The 15,266-nt window shown below is 41.0% G+C and overlaps 1 protein-coding gene across 4 annotated transcripts in view; it reads right to left on the bottom strand.

Moving 5' to 3' along the window:
• The window catches only part of dpr11 (defective proboscis extension response 11), an 836,108-nt gene that overhangs the window by 578,012 nt on the left and 242,830 nt on the right, over positions 1–15,266 (bottom strand). The window lies entirely within an intron of this gene.

Below are 15,266 nucleotides of genomic sequence, written 5' to 3'. Positions count from 1 at the left end.
CGGCATTTCTCAGCCGAGTTACAAATTTTAACACGTACGCTGTTACGCGTAGGGCGCGGGAATAGGAGGAGAACCGTTCCAAGAAGTCTTCTGACTCTTCCGCTGCATGCAGTGATTCGACTCGGCGAAGTTCGGGGGGTACAATATTTCTGGCCGTTGGTGTTGGCCAGTCCTCGGGGGGTCGGGAAAGCCACTCTGGACCATTCCACCATAGCGATGAGTTAGAGAGATCGACGGGGCTGCATCCTCTGGTTCCAAGATCCGCGGGGTTGTCTTTGCTTCGCACATGTCGCCAAGGGACATTTCCAACGAGGTCTATGATCTGCGCTGTTCGGTTAGAGACGTAAGTTTTCCACGAGTGGGGTGGCTTTTTCAGCCAGGCTAGCACGATTTCCGAGTCGGACCACATGATTAATTTTTTTTGACTTAGGCCGAGATGGGGTTGGACTACTGCGACTAATTTTGCTAATAAGAGCGCTCCGCATAGCTCCAGGCGTGGCAGACTAATAGTTTTGAGAGGAGCCACTTTGCCTTTGGACACTATAAGGTGAGAGTGGACCTGAGTACCGACGGTACTTCTTAGGTACAGGGTTGCGCAATAAGCCTTTTCTGAGGCGTCGCAGAATCCGTGGAGCTCAACGTATTGATCGGGCGTAAAATTCATCCATCGGGGTAGCTGGATGGCTGAGATAGAGCGAAGGTTTTGAGAGAACTGCGCCCACTTGGCTAGACGGATGGGTTTAACCTTCCCGTCCCATTCGGTCCCATCTAACCACAATTCTTGCATGAGCATCTTCGCTTGGATCATTATGGGCGTCAGCCATCCTGCGGGATCGAAAAGTTTCGCAATAGAGGAGAGGATTTGCCGCTTCGTGGCTGCAGTGAATGCTGGATTTGAGTCGACGGTATACGAGAATGTATCCGTTAGGGCGTTCCACTGGATGCCCAGGGTCTTGGCTGTGCTAGTCTTTTCGAACTCGAGAAAGTTTGTTTCCAGCAGATCAGTTTTCGATATTTTTTGGAGGATGTTGGGATGGTTTGCCGTGATCTTTTTTAGGGGAAAGCCGGCTGAATTGAGAGCGTCTATAGTCTCTGTTAGGGATTGCTCGGCTGATTGAAGATCATGACTGCCAGATAAAATATCGTCAACATACGTCTCGGATTTTAGTATTGGGGCTGCGCGTAGATGGGAATCGGCTATGTCTTTCGCCAGCTCGTGTAGAGTGCGAATAGCCAGGAAAGGCGCGCAGTTAACCCCCAAGGTGACCGTTTTTAACTTGTAGTCCTTTATTGGACTGTGTTCGGGGGTTCGGAATATTATCCGTTGGTAGTCTCGGTCATCGGGGTGCAAGAGAATTTGGCGGTACATTTTCTCGACGCCGCCATTAAACACATATTTATATGTTCGCCATTTCAGCAACATAAGTCGGAGATCGGGTTGGAGGGTTGGTCCGGTACATAAAACATCGTTGAGGGAGTGACCGGAACCCGACTTTTTGGAGGCGTTGAACACAACTCTGACTTTTGTTGTCTTTTTGTCTGGCCTCACGACTGCATGGTGAGGGAGATAGAATGAGCAATATTTACCCAGGGATTTTATTTCATTGGGACTGCATTCTTCCATGTGGCCTAGGGACAGATATTCTTCGAGTACCTGGTCGTATTGCTGCTTGAGATCGCCCTTTTTTGAGAGGGAACGTTCCATGCCGTGGAACTGTCGTAGGGCTGCAGTACGGGATTGACCTAGGTCGATATCGTTCGGGAATGTTGATTTAAATGGGAGCCGAACCATATATCGACCGTTATCCATGCGAGTGGTTGTGCTTTGATAAAATTCTTCGCACATTTTATCTTCTGGGGTTTCCACTCGCACTCTGGGTATTTCTTCGATTTCCCAGAATTGCCTTAGCTGTTCATTCAGCTGAACATTCGTCACTTCCCACGCTTGAGAGGAGTGTGATCCGACCTTTTCGGGGGTTTGGCCACTTATTATCCAGCCAAATATCGTGTTTTGTGCTAGCAGTGTGGGCGAGATCTTTTCAATGCCATTTAGCATTATTCGTGGGATAAGATCACTGACTAATACCAGATCAATTTGGGAGGGGTTCTGAGTGTTCTGGTCTGCTAGCTTGAGATGGGACCATTTACGCATTTGGTCATTATTTAGCCTGAGTGTTGGGAGTTGCCTAGTGAGCCGAGGTAGCACTATTGCCTGGGCCTTTATTTTCACCTTGTGATCATTTGAGACTAGGGTCAGTGAGCATAGCTTGTTGGAGGTTTGTACTACTCCGCCTCCCATTCCCGATATTTCAAATAGGGAGTGGGTATATGGGAGGCCTAGCTTGATTTGAGCTTTCGACGAGATGAAGCTACGCTCTGACCCTTGATCCACTAAGGCTCTGAGCCTGAAGCAGTCCCCTCGATGTTCTATGGACACTATCGCTGTGGGGAGAATAATCTTGCTATCGTTTTCTGTATGCAAAGATTGGATGCGGGCAGCGTTTGAGGTGGTGGGAAGTTCCTCGTTTGGATCTGGGTTGGTAACGTCCTGAGTAGTTGCTACTTGGGCTGCCGCTGTTCGAGGGCCATTGGTTTGGTGTGATATTCCGGTATCGTGGAGAGTGGAGTTGTGGCAACCTTGGCAGTGGAGACACGTTCTTGTGCTTGTGCAATCTTTTACGAGGTGGGTTTGGGACAGGCAGTTTTCGCAGAGATTGCTTTCTCTCACGAATTTTTTCCATTCGGGGATTGCCAGCTTTTTATAATGCAAGCAGCTTTGTAGCGTGTGGGAGTTCTGCTTGCACTTTCTGCAGGTGTATACTTTTTGATGCTCGGCCACATGAGCATTTGTGCGAGTTTGAGAGTAGTTGTTGTTCTGCGGGGGGTTGCGGTTTTGGTTAGGGGTTTGAGCCTGCCTGAACTGGGGATTGTTTTGACTTGAGGGAGGCTTTGATAAATTGGTGGAGGGTGGATTGTATCGGGATTTGGCTGGTCGCCATTGATCCACCCTTTCCACTATCTCGTAGCGAGTAGTCAAAAACTGATCCATTTGGGACCAGTTCGGTAGGTCTCTGCTGGAGCTTAAAGATTGCTCCCAAAGCGCAACTGTATTTTCCGGCAGTTTTGACGTTACCAGATATATTAATATGGGGTCCCAACTGTCTGTCGAGACTTGTTGAGTTGCTAATATCTGGAGACAGTTATTAACGGAAGATTGCAGTCGCTGAATGTATTCGCTGTTTTCAGTCGGAATGGGCTTGAGGTTCATCAGGACTTTTATTTGATTGTCGACCAGGACTCTTTTATTTTCATAACGGGATTTAAGAGCTTCCCAAGCCAGAGCAAAGTTGTCATCACTCAGTGGAAATTGCTTTACTATCTGGCCGGCTTTTCCTTGGGTTTTGTACCTGAGGTGGTACAGTTTTTGGGCGCTCGAGAGTTTGGGGTGGTTGATATAGACCGCCGTGAACATGTCACGGAAGGACGGCCATTGATCATAACTCCCGTAAAATACTTCGGTGTCACAAGCGGGTACTTTGAGGTGCATCCCGGAATTTTCTTGGGGAGTGGTCGTTGTAGCGGGGACGGGATTGCTTAGTACCCTTAGCTGGAGCTGATCGCCTATTCTTGCCTTTGTGTCTTCATACGCTATAAGACAGGCGCGGTATTTATTGAAGGCTGAGGCCTTAAAGTCTTCGGGAAGGTCGTTGTCATCTGACTCTACGACGGCGTCATATGCGCTCTGTACCCTTTCCCAGAACACATCGATATTTTTATTTTTTATTTTTAGGGATGCCTCGGTGTTATCTTCGATCTGGGTTGTGCCGAACCGAGCGCAGTAATCAGTAAAGAGATCCGTTTCGGATATAAATTTATTTTCGACCACGGTAGCCATTCTGAACAGGGACTTGCTTAATTTTATTTTAGCTATTTTGGTTATTTTGGAGATTGACGAGTGTTTATTTGTGCGGGAAAACCAAAGGGATAAGTTTTCCTATTGGTCGAGAATGTAGTCGGCTAGGTCCAGTTAGACTCAATTGGGAGTAGTCTGGGACCAGTTGGGCAGATTTTACTGCTGGGTAATTTAAACTATGAGAATGTGGCCGAATTTGCTGCTGGGTATCCCGAGTAATACTGATATGGGATATGTATTTAAATTATACCGCAAGGGACTCAAGTATTAAAGGGCAATGAGCTAACTTTGTGCAAGTGTGTGTGGGATTTGCCTCGAAATTTTTTAATGCACCGCTTTTATGTACAGGTGTATATTGGGGTGAGGATGTACATATACATATATATAAAATGTTTTTTTTTTTTTTTGGCGGGAAAATATAATTCTGGCGGGAGAAATTTGTATTTGGCGGGAGCCACCAAAATTAATTCGTAGGGATATACCGAATATATGTATATGTATGTATATTATTGAAAAACGCTGGTTCCGTCAATGGCGACGAAGGACCATTAGATAATTTAGAGGATGAGTACTCACCGGTTGGTAGGTAGGGCTGCGGACTGAATAGGCGTAATCAACAGCACCTCACAATTTACTCCGAATTGCTATCCTTGTGGTTCGAACGCGGTTTGTTGTAGGATGACGATGAATTTGGGATTTTAAGGCTGTACTCGGGATCGTTCGAGGGCTTCACTTTTCTTTCCAAGACCAATTTAGGCCGCTTATCACTTGGACTATGTATACCGCTGCAAAAACCTTTGCACCAAATAATGAAACGACTTTTAGGCTAACAGTTGCCAAACAAATCAAATTTTATTCCAATGTGTAGCAACTTTATTTCTTGTTGGATTACAAATTGCGCGAACGGCAACTTGAACATGCACTATATATATATAAGGTTTACAAAAATTTTGATCTCCGAATTACTGCAACTGATTTTGCACAATGCCAAATGATAATACACCAATGGATACAATAGTTCGAACTCTTTTTTTCAAATACAACTTTTATAAAAGAACACTTGGATTATAAGTAGATGTAATATAAGGGAGAACGATGATTTTCACAATTTTTTTTGGTTCACAATCAAGGAAAATTAACTAGCGAAAATAGTTGCTGCTGATTACTTTGCGAAAAATTATAATAATCATAAAAATTCATATGACCAAAAGGTGGTGGTTTTTTGACAGATGGCGATCATGCCAGATCGCCATCCTGTCCTTGCGGCGAATTTGATTTGGTGGATTTTGCGCGGTGGAGGCTGCCACACGGCCATGAGGATTCCCAATAGGGAATTTAAGGGTAGATACAATGCATTGATTCTAGGGATATTTCAATATGAAAAAAATACAATTCAATAGATCGAATACAATACACGATACGGGCTATATATAAATTCATAGCTATACGTATGTACAAGAGGGTGATGGGACGGGTGACAGCCTACGCCGCGCAAACAACTTCTCTTCTTTTCGCAAATTAACGCCGTGGTATAAAGTACAGAAGCATGAACATAATAACATCAGATGTTGCGGTCTGTGGGCGTTCGAGAGAAAAGTTCTACGAAAGATTTATGGGCGTTGACAATGCCGTATACAGAAAAAGTTTAGCGCAGATATCAACATAGTCTAGCAAATTAAAACAAAGCGGCTACATGGCCTAGGCCATGTTATGCGTATGGAAGAAGATGCTCCGAGCTAGGAGTATTTCCTATAGAAATTCGGCAATGGAAGGAGAGGGACAGGTCGGCCCGCAGTTCTTTGGAAAACGAATTTAATTCCCTAGGTGTGACCAATTGAGACAAGTAAACGCAGCGAAGAAGCAACTGGTGCGAGTTGTTAACGGTTAAAACCTTTAAAACGATTTAGCACCAATAAAGTAAGTCGTGATCAACGTTGGTCATGTATCACATATAAAGTTAAGTAGCCATATTGAGTAGTTAAAGTGGGGCGTATGAGTAACATTTTGCAAATAAATACCAAACTTACCTAAGTCTATCATAATCACATATTAGGAAATTTTATTACTTTTTTTGCTTTGTTTTTTTTTTTCTGTCGTATTATTGGAAAACTGATAGAAAAAAATAAAAATTGTCGTCACTTTTAAATTAACCCCGTTGTCTTTTCCAACAAGGTCGCTTGGGAAACTATATCGCGGAGGTTAAGATCCCAAGTTTACGAGAGATACAATGGTTGGGGATTCGATTATAGTGCGACAAAAGAACTAAAAAGAGATGATAAAAAAATTTTAAGGACTACGCAAGATTCCCCTCGTTTTTTCAAAGATTTATTGTTATCTCATTTAGCGCACCACCCAGCGAAACTTTTTTTCTGTAAATTGTATTGCCACCAAGCCTCGAACTGCATGCAGAGTTTCAAGTCTCTAGGACACCGGAAAGTTAGTTAAAAATGAATTGAAATATTCCCAAATCAAAATTAATTTTCTTAATATCTCGATCCATGCGCCACCTAGCGAAACTTTTTTTGATCAGATTTGCACTGTCACCGGGGTCTGACCCACGGCCAAAGTTTCAAGTCTCTAGCTCACCGAGAAGTTACTTAAAAATCGATCGCAAGATTCCCTGCGTTTTTTCAGGGATTTTCGTTTATCTCGATTCTCTGCCACCTGGCGGCATTTTGTTTTCCACGAATTGTAGTGCCATCGATTCGCAAACTACGTGCTAAGTTTCAAGTCTCTGGATCAGCGAGAAATTAGTTAAAAGTCGATCGCAAAATTTCCATTTTAAAATAAATTTTCTGTATATCTCGACCCGTGCGCCACCTAGCGGATTTTTTCACTTGCATTGTAACGCCCCCCAGACATAGAACTATGTTCTAAGTATCAAGTGTATAGCTCAACGGGAAGTTACCGAAAAAGACTTTTCCGTGGGTCAAAAATTCGTATGGAAATGAGGGGACAAACATGAAAGGGACTTAATATAAAGGTAGTAAAAAGGTAGTAATAAAAAAGGTTTCAAAGTAGCGGAAAAAGCTAGTTAATATCAACCGACAACTAATCCTTAAGCGAGGGCCACTTTTCACCGCATACATTTTTGCCACCAAAGAAAAGTTAAGTTAATTAATTATGATAAGTTAAATAAAGAAATAACTTGAAACTGAAATCGCAAGCTTTTAGTTGTTTGTAAGTGGAAGAAGAACGCACTTGTGCCTAATCAGTCATGCATGATTGAACAGTACTAAATTGAGTGGTACACACACTTGTTAGTCTTATTAGTTATCCCAATCCCCACCAGCTCACTTTATCAAAGTTGTAAGATAATTTTTTGTTTTATTTACGCTGGGAAAGCTTATAACGACGAGGATAAAGCTTGAAATGTAAAAAAACAACACTTAACGCCCCAATTCTGGGTGTTACCGGTAAAATAGTTCCCAGAACATTATGTAACCGAATATCGATACCAGTTCTTTTATTCGCGATTCTGGCCCAAGTGGTAACTCTGTCATCACCGAGAAACTCACCAGTGTCTGTGGAGAAATTTGAAAGGTAGTTTTCTTCGCTTTCACGGTTGCCACTTTAGTCGATTTGGACCAAAAATGGTCCCCTCAAACCCCATTTGGTCCGCTGGTCCTTTTCTTCAATTTTTGTCCTTTTTAGGCAGTAGCCACGATTTGTACATTTCTTTCTTTTTCACTCAGGTAAAAATTCACAATATTGCCCAAAAATTCGCCATACTTTTGTTAGTTCCCATATAATTTTGAATTTACTTCAATGGAACTCTCACCATAAAAAATTGCTCAGTAAGTAAAATGTGCCAGAACAATTACATTTCACCTAGGAATATAATAATATTAATAACGGCTAGATATTTCGATCGGTTATACTACAGTATGTAAAATATGTGAAAATAAAAATTGCTTCTCGCCTTACATAGCATATGGCGAGCATTCTGCCGTGAGCCTAACACCTTCAAAATTTGTATAAAGAAATGCTATGCATTACTTCTCGTTTGGCACTTTGATATTTAAATCTGTCTCACCCAGCTCATTGAGTTCAAGGAATTCCAGGACTATTGTGGTGTTAAGCCATGCAAGGTAATTAAAAACAAAAAGTGCGTGCACACTAAGCGACGTAACACGTAGCGACACGTTCCACAAAATATTCGCGGCATTTTTACCTAATTGGTCAACTTGCCGTGTCGTGTCGTGCGACTGTCGCTATGTGTGATAGTTCCATAAGAATACATTCAAAGAATATTTTGTCGCTACGTATCGCGTCGCTTAGTGTGCACGCACTTTTAGTATCTTGGCACAAGAAATATTTTAACTTGAAGACAGAAGGAAGCAAATGCAAAAGAGATTTGATGAGATTTGATTTGAGAACCCCTGAGGCCTGGGATCAAAACTGACACTTACTGAACCTAGGCTCTGATATGAAGTTTAAACGTTAAGGGAAAAAGTAAATAATAAATAAATGTAAGGCGCGATAACCTCCGAAGAGATCTAAGGCCGAGCTTCTCTTCCAATTTGCGTCGTGCTCCTCTTGATTTTCCCTACAAATTGGCCGGACGGGACCTACATGTTTTATGCCGACTCCGAACGGCATCTGCAAGGCAGATGAGTTTTCACTGAGAGCTTTTCATGGCAGAAATACACCCGGAGCGATTGCCAAACACTGCCGAGGGGCGACCCCGCTTAGAAGAATTTTCTTCTAATTGAAAAACCTTATTTCTAAAATTTTGATGTTGCTTTGCCCGGGAGTTGAACCCAGGGCATACGGTGTGATAGGCGGAGCACGCTACCATCACACCACGGTGGCCGCCAGGGAAAAAGTAAGCATCTATAAAAATAGCACTAACAAAATTGTCTAGTTTCATTTATCATTTATTGAGTTTTCCACATACATAGTTCGTAAACACCAGAACACGCAAATTTTAAACCGTTTCTTACTAAAACCATACTATACATTTTATTTTATTGCAATCAGCAACATAGTGCTAGAACCAAGAGCTTCGTGACCAAAACTAGGTTCACAATGTTTGGTTGGTGGAAGACACAGACTTATCCTATGTCAAAATATAGTATCATTTTTGGTTTCATGCATATATATTTGTTTGTTCAGCTTGAATTAAAGGAAAGTCTTCACTATGTTCAGCAAAATTTTATATGGAAACATCCTAAAGTTTAGTATTTTATACTAATAAAATAAAACAAAAATTTGGTCCTTTTTCCGATGAATTTTGTACCCAAATGAAAACATGGTGTGGCAACCGTGTTCGATTTACCGAAAATGTCTCACTTGTAGATACGAAGTTAGCGAATAAACGGAACGATGTGTATATGCATATTATGCATGATAAGTTTCTACATAGGTATATTGTAATTTATTCTGTGAAAGTACATAATGTAAACAAATATGTACAACAAGAGGCAACACTTTTTATACTCAGTTGAGCAGAGCTCGCAGAGTATATTAACTTTGATTGGATAACGGTTGGTTGTACAGGTATAAAGGAATCGAGATAGATATAGACTTCCATATATCAAAATCATCAGTATCGAAAAAAAATTCGATTGAGCCATGTCCGTCCGTCCGTCCGTCCGTCTGTCCGTTAACACGACAACTTGAGTAAATTTTGAGGTATCTTGATGAAATTTGGTATGTAGGTTCCTGGGTACTCATCTCAGATCGCTATTTAAAATGGACGATATCGGACAATAACCACGCCCACTTTTTCGATATCGAAAATTTCGAAAAATCGAAAAAGTGCGATAATTCATTACCAAATACGGATTAAGCGATGAAGCTTGGTACGTGAGTTGAACTTATGACGCAGAATAGAAAACTAGTAAAATTTTGAACAATGGGCGTGGCACCGCCCACTTTTAAAAGAAGGTAATTTAGAAGTTTTGCAAGCTGTAATTTGGCAGTCGTTGAAGATATCATGATGAAATTTGGCAGGAACGTTACTCTTATTACTATATGTCTGCTTAATAAAAATTTGCAAAATCGGAGAACGACCACGCCCACTTTAAAAAAAAAATTTTTTTAATTCAAATTTTAAAAGAAAAGTTAATATCTTTACACTATATAAGTAAATTATGTCAACATTCAACTCCAGTAATGATATGTTGCAACAAAATACAAGAATAAAAGAAAATTTCAAAATGGGCGTGGCTCCGCCCTTTTTCATTTAATTTGTCTAGGATACTTTTAATGCCATAAGTCGAACAAAAATTTACCAATCCTTGTGAAATTTGGTAGGGGCTTAGATTCTAGGACGATAACTGTTTTTTGTGAAAAAGGGCGAAATCGGTTAAAGCCACGCCCAGTTTTTATACGCAGTCGACCGTCTGTCCTTCCGCTCGGCCGTTAACACCATAACTTGAGCAAAAATCGATATATCTTTACTAAACTCAGTTCACGTACTTATCTGAACTCACTTTGTATTGCTGTAAAAAATGGCCGAAATCCGACTATGACCACGCCCACTTTTTCGATATCGAAAATTACGAAAAATTAAAAAAATGCCATAATTATATACCAAAAGAAAAAAGGGATGAAACATGGTAATTGTATTGGTCTATTGACGCAAAATATAACTTTAGAAAAAAACTTGGTAAAATGGGTGTGACACCTACCATATTAAGTAGAAGAAAATGAAAAAGTTTTGCAGGGCGAAATCAAAAGCCCTTGGAATCTTGGAAGGAATACTGTTCGTGGTATTACATATATAAATAAATTAGCGGTACCCGACAGATGATGTTCTGCATCACCCTGGTCCACATTTTGGTCGATATCTCGAAAACGCCTTCACATATACAACTAAGGGCCACTCCCTTTTAAAACCCTCATTAATACCTTTAATTTGATACCCATATCGTACAAACACATTCTAGAGTCACCCCTGGTCCACGTTTATGGCGATATCTCGAAAAGGCATCCACCTATAGAACTAAGGCCCACTACCTTTTAAAATACTCATTAACACCTTTCATTTGATACCCATATTGTACAAACGCATTCTAGAGTCAACCCTGGCCCACGTTTATGGCGATATCTCGAAAAGGCATCCACCTATAGAACTAAGGCCCACTACCTTTTAAAATACTCATTAACACCTTTCATTTGATACCCATATTGTACAAACGCATTCTAGAGTCAACCCTGGTCCACGTTTATGGCGATATCTCGAAAAGGCGTCCACATATAGAACTAAGGCCCACTCCTTTTTAAAATGCTTATTAACACCTTTCATTTGATACCCATATTGTACAAACGCATTCTAGAGTCAACCCTGGTCCACGTTTATGGCGATATCTCGAAAAGGCATACACCTATAGAACTGAGGCCCACTCCCTTTTAAAATACTCATTAACACCTTTCATTTGATACCCAAACAAATTCTAGAGTCACCCCTGATCCACCTTTATGGCAATATCTTGAAAAGGCGTCCACCTATAGAACTAAGGCCCACGCCCTTTTAAAATACTCATTACCACCTTTCATTTGATATCCATATTGTACATACGCATTCTAGAGTCAACCCTGGTCCAACTTTATGGCGATATCTCGAAAAGGCGTCCACCTATAGAACTAAGGCCCACGCCCTTTTAAAATACTCATTACCACCTTTCATTTGATACCCATATTGTACAAACGCATTCTAGAGTCAACCCTGGTCCACGTTTATGGCGATATCTCGAAAAGGCATACACCTATAGAACTGAGGCCCACTCCCTTTTAAAATACTCATTAACACCTTTCATTTGATACCCATATCGATCAAACAAATTCTAGAGTCACCCCTGGTCCACCTTTTGGCAATATCTTGAAAAGGCGTCCACCTATGGAACTAAGGCCCACTCCCTTTTAAAATACTCATTAACACCTTTCATTTGATACCCAAACAAATTCTAGAGTCACCCCTGATCCACCTTTATGGCAATATCTTGAAAAGGCGTCCACCTATAGAACTAAGGCCCACGCCCTTTTAAAATACTCATTACCACCTTTCATTTGATATCCATATTGTACATACGCATTCTAGAGTCAACCCTGGTCCACGTTTATGGCGATATCTCGAAAAGGCATACACCTATAGAACTAAGGCCCACTCCCTTTTAAAATACTCATTAACACCTTTCATTTGATACCCATATCGTTCAAACAAATTCTAGAGTCACCCCTGGTCCACCTTTATGGCAATATCTTGAAAAGGCATCCACTTATAGAACTAAGGCCCACGCCCTTTTAAAATACTCATTAACGCCTTTCATTTGATACCCATATTGTACAAACGCATTCTAGAGTCAACCCTGGTCCACGTTTATGGCGATATCTCGAAAAGGCGTCCACATATAGAACTAAGGCCCACTCGTTTTTAAAATGCTCATTAACACCTTTCATTTGATACCCATATCGTACAAAAAAAATCTAGAGTCACCCCTGGCCCACCTTTATGGCGATATCTCGAAAAGGCATCCACATATAGAACTAAGGCTCACTCCCTTTTAAAATACTCATTAACACCTTTCATTTGATACCCAAACAAATTCTAGAGTCACCCCTGATCCACCTTTATGGCAATATCTTGAAAAGGCGTCCACCTATAGAACTAAGGCCCACGCCATTTTAAAATACGCATTACCACCTTTCATTTGATATCCATATTGTACATACGCATTCTAGAGTCAACCCTGGTCCACGTTTATGGCGATATCTCGAAAAGGCATCCACATATAGAACTAAGGCCCACTCCCTTTTAAAATACTCATTAACACCTTTCATTTGATACCCATATCGTTCAAACAAATTCTAGAGTCACCCCTGATCCACCTTTATGGCAATATCTTGAAAAGGCATCCACTTATAGAACTAAGGCCCACGCTCTTTTAAAATACTCATTAACGCCTTTCATTTGATATCCATATTGTACAAACGCATTCTAGAGTCAACCCTGGTCCACGTTTATGGCGATATCTCGAAAAGGCGTCCACATATAGAACTAAGGCCCACTCGTTTTTAAAATGCTCATTAACACCTTTCATTTGATACCCATATCGTACAAAAAAAATCTAGAGTCACCCCTGGCCCACCTTTATGGCAATATCTTGAAAAGGCATCCACTTATAGAACTAAGGCCCACGCCCTTTTAAAATACTCATTAACACCTTTCATTTGACACCCATATCGTTCAAAGAAATTCTAGAGTCACCGCTGGTCCACCTTTATGGCGATATCTTGAAAAGGCGTCCACCTATAGAACTAAGGCCCACGCCCTTTTAAAATACTCATTAACACCTTTCATTTGACACCCATATCGTTCAAAGAAAATCTAGAGTCACCCCTGGCCCACCTTTATGGCAATATCTTGAAAAGGCATCCACCTATAGAACTAAGGCCCACGGCATTTAAAAATACTCATTAACACCTTTCTTTTGATACCCATATCTACAAACAAATTCTAGAGTCACGTCTGGTCCACCTTTATGGCGATATCTCGAAAAGGCGTCCACCTATAGAACTAAGGCCCACGCCCTTTTAAAATACTCATTAACACATTTCATTTGATACCCATATTGTACAAACGCATTCTAGAGTCACCCCTGGTCCACGTTTATGGCGATATCCCGAAAAGGCGTCCACCCATTGAACTAAGGCCCACTCCCTTTTAAAACCCTGGTCCACCTTTATGGCAATATCTTGAAAAGGCGTTTACCTATAGAACTAATGCCCACGCCCTTTTAAAATACTCATTAACACCTTTCAGTTGATACCCATATTGTACAAACGCATTCTAGAGTCAACCCTGGTCCACGTTTATGGCGATATCTCGAAAAGGCGTCCACATATAGAACTAAGGCCCACTCCTTTTTAAAATACTCATTAACACCATTCATTTGATACCCATATCGTACAAAAAAATTCTAGAGTCACCCACCTTTATGGCGATATCTCGAAAAGGCATCCACCTATAGAACTAAGGCCAACTCCCTTTTAAAATACTCATTATCGCCTTTCATTTGATACCGATATCGTTCAAACAAATTCTAGAGTCACCCCTGGTCCACCATTATGGCGATATCTTGAAAAGGCGTCCACCTATGGAACTAAGGCCCACGCCCTTTTAAAATACTCATTAACACCTTTCATTTGATACCCATATTGTTCAAACAAATTCTAGAGTCACCCCTGATCCACCTTTATGGCAATATCTTGAAAAGGCATCCACCTATAGAACTAAGGCCCACGCCCTTTTAAAATACTCATTAACGCCTTTCATTTGATACCCATATCGTTCAAAGAAATTCTAGAGTCACCCCTGGTCCACCTTTATGGCGATATCTCGAAAAGGCGTCCACATATAGAACTAAGGCCCACTCCTTTTTAAAATGCTCGTTAACACCTTTCATTTGATACCCATATCGTACAAAAAAATTCTAGAGTCACCCCTGGCCCACCTTTATGGCGATATCTCGAAAAGGCATCCACATATAGAACTAAGGCTCACTCCCTTTTAAAATACTCATTAACACCTTTCATTTGATACCCATATCGTTCAAAGAAATTCTAGAGTCACCCCTGGTCCACCTTTATGGCGATATCTTGAAAAGGCGTCCACCTATGGAACTAATTCCCACGCCCTTTTAAAATACTCATTAACACCTTTCATTTGATACCCATATTGTTGAAACAAATTCTAGAGTCACCCCTGATCCACCTTTATGGCAATATCTTGAAAAGGAATCCACATATAGAACTAAGGCTCACTCCCTTTTAAAATACTCATTAACACCTTTCATTTGATACCCATATCGTTCAAAGAAATTCTAGAGTCACCCCTGTTCCACCTTTATGGCGATATCTTGAAAAGGCGTCCACCTATGGAACTAATTCCCACGCCCTTTTAAATTACTCATTAACACCTTTCATTTGATACCCATATTGTTCAAACAAATTCTAGAGTCACCCCTGATCCACCTTTATGGCAATATCTTGAAAAGGCATCCACCTATAGAACTAAGGCCCACGCCCTTTTAAAATACTCATTAACACCTTTCATTTGATACCCATATTGTACAAACGCATTCTAGAGTCAACTCTGGTCCACGTTTATGGCGATATCTCGAAAAGGCGTCCACATATAGAACTAAGGCCCACTCCTTTTTAAAATGCTCATTAACACCTTTCATTTGATACCCATATCGTACAAAAAAATTCTAGAGTCACCCCTGGTCCACCTTTATGGCGATATCTTGAAAAGGCGTCCACATATAGAACTAAGGCCCACGCCCTTTTAAAATACTCATTAACACCTTTCATTTGATACCCATATTGTACAAACGCATTCTAG

Source organism: Eurosta solidaginis, chromosome 1, assembly GCF_040869045.1.
Source record: "Eurosta solidaginis isolate ZX-2024a chromosome 1, ASM4086904v1, whole genome shotgun sequence".
In the NCBI taxonomy this organism is placed as follows: Eukaryota; Metazoa; Arthropoda; class Insecta; order Diptera; family Tephritidae; genus Eurosta; species Eurosta solidaginis.
Note: the sequence above shows the minus strand (reverse complement) of the source record. Positions and strands in the feature narration are given on the sequence as shown.